This window comes from Triticum aestivum, chromosome 6A (genome assembly GCF_018294505.1).
Source record: "Triticum aestivum cultivar Chinese Spring chromosome 6A, IWGSC CS RefSeq v2.1, whole genome shotgun sequence".
NCBI classification, from domain to species: Eukaryota; Viridiplantae; Streptophyta; class Magnoliopsida; order Poales; family Poaceae; genus Triticum; species Triticum aestivum.
In genome coordinates this window covers 543,289,583-543,291,864 of record NC_057809.1, presented here as the reverse complement: position 1 = coordinate 543,291,864, position 2,282 = coordinate 543,289,583, and positions in this window count along the sequence as shown.

The following is a 2,282-nucleotide window of genomic DNA, read 5'->3' as shown; positions in this document are numbered from 1 at the left end:
GAACCGTGAAAAAAAAGCAAAGAGAAACCAAAAGAAAAACAAGAAAACCACGAATTATAAGGATGAAAAAAAAAAGAAAACCAGAGAGGAGATAAGAAAGCCAAAGAAAAAGCTGAAAGAAAAAAAAGGAAAAACCCGGGTGTTTTCCCTCAAGTTAGTCGCATCTCCTATCTTAACGCGTGCATCCTGAATGACGATCCATCTCCCTCCGTCTCGGTGCATAAGGCATGCACGTAGTTCTAGGTCATCAATTTAACTAGCTAAGTATGTATTATGTGTAATAAAATAGATATATTTAGAAACTACATTCTCATATGAATCCAATGATAAGCTTTCGATGACATATACACATTTTAGTTAGTCAAATCGGTAACCTAGAACTACATGCACACCCTATGCATCGAGATAGAGGGAGTGAAAGGCATAGGGAGAAAACTCTATGAGAGATCCATGGTAGTGCTCATGGGACAGACTAGGCATAAACTCTGGAGGTTCTTTTTTTTGAGAGAGATAGGCATAAACTCTGGTGACTCTATTTTTGAGACAAGTATATTATCTGGGTCACCTTCCTTCAAACCGGGCGTGTCTATGTCTCGCTTATACCGATACGTATGGCTACCTCGCAGAAGCGAGTACGAGACTGGGTTGGCAGTAAGTTTTTTTTTTTGAGAATTATTGGCAGTAAGTTTTAATGCGTTGAGACAACAACTAATAACGTAGCTGCATAGAGGATAAAGGCTATTTGTGTTTCCGTATATTCTTTCGGTTGGTTGCTGTAACTGTAACCCGAAGGGAGAATCTGCAAGCAAAAAAATGCGGTGAGGGTGTCCTGTGTGTGTGTTTATGCATGATACTCTCTCCGTCCGAAAATACTTGTCATCAAAATGAATAAAAGGGGGTGTATCTAGATGTATTTTAGTTTTAAATACATCATTTTTTGTCCATTTTGATGACAAGTATTTTCGGACGGAGGAAGTATGTGTTTGGTCAATGATTCATTCATTCAGCTGCAGCAGGAGTCAGCGCTTAGCGCATTGTTGATGATATTGTCATCGTAGTGTATTTTCTTCTGTCCCTATTTAGAGAAGACAGTGTGGAGTGCTTGTGACAGTTGATCAACTCTGCTGGATGGAACGGAATTCAGAGTTTTGTGCCTTGCCAAGTGGGTGGTATAGAGAGGAAGAACAGAGATGAATTCCTTGAGTTGTGGAAGGCGTGTGTTTTTCTGCTGTTTAACTTGCCGCACTGAGAATTTTTGTCATGGAATATGCCGGCTTCATCACTGTGCATGGATGATGTTTTATTTTAAATGTACTGCATGGATGATGGTTGGATCAGATGGATGTGAACTGAATTCATCTTCAGTTTACCCAAATGGAACTGGATTCAGAACAAAAAAGCACTGTCTCTGAGGCCTGAAGTGTGCAACATTGGTGCCGCAGTGACGGCGTCAACCTTGGCCTCGTCGATCTGACTTGAGGCAAACTCGTTGGCATGAACTGCCCTCCTTCCATTGTCGGCATTCCTGCGACTGAATTCACCAAGGGAGCTAGTTCTGGCAAACTAGTCCATCCATGGAGCACAGTGAGAAGATCACACTAGTCTGTGTAGTGTAGAGTGCTTTGGCACTGGACACCGCACTATGGACTTCCTTGCATCCTTCAGAGCTGCAAAAAGGATGCCAACTATTAGAGTTGAGTAAGTAACTGATTTTTAGGGTTGATCAACTACTCCTACTTGTTTTAGCGTTAAGCTCTCGAATTCTGGGGGTCTCATCTCACTGTCTAGGGCGATATTATTTAGACATCTGATGCTCGCCTTTTTCAGATCTCATCCATAGTTTACTGATTGTTTCATCCTGCCAGTCATTGTAGGATTACATATCTTTCCGCTAGTGATCTGGAAGCCGACCAGGCTAGCTTATACAGTATGATTCAGCTGCACTCTTCAACAGTATGCAAGGTACTGGATTAGTATGGGGTGACTTCTCTTTTCGGCCAAGGCAAGCCATGCGCTTGTCACGTGCTTCTATAAATTCTGATACAGAGAGCTTTTTACAAAATGTTTTCATCAAGACAGTGTTCATCCCCTCACTCCTTTGATGAGTCCTTGCCATGTCTCCACTAAAAGAATGTCGACGATGAACAGTAGCCTGCCGGGCGAGGACGCACTCGGCGACGACCTTGGATGGGGGAGGGGAGGTGGAGCCTCAGGTGGCTTCGCTTTCCCCCGCTCTCCCAGTGGTCGCGTTCCGAGAGATGTCGTCTGCTTCGGAGGTTGTG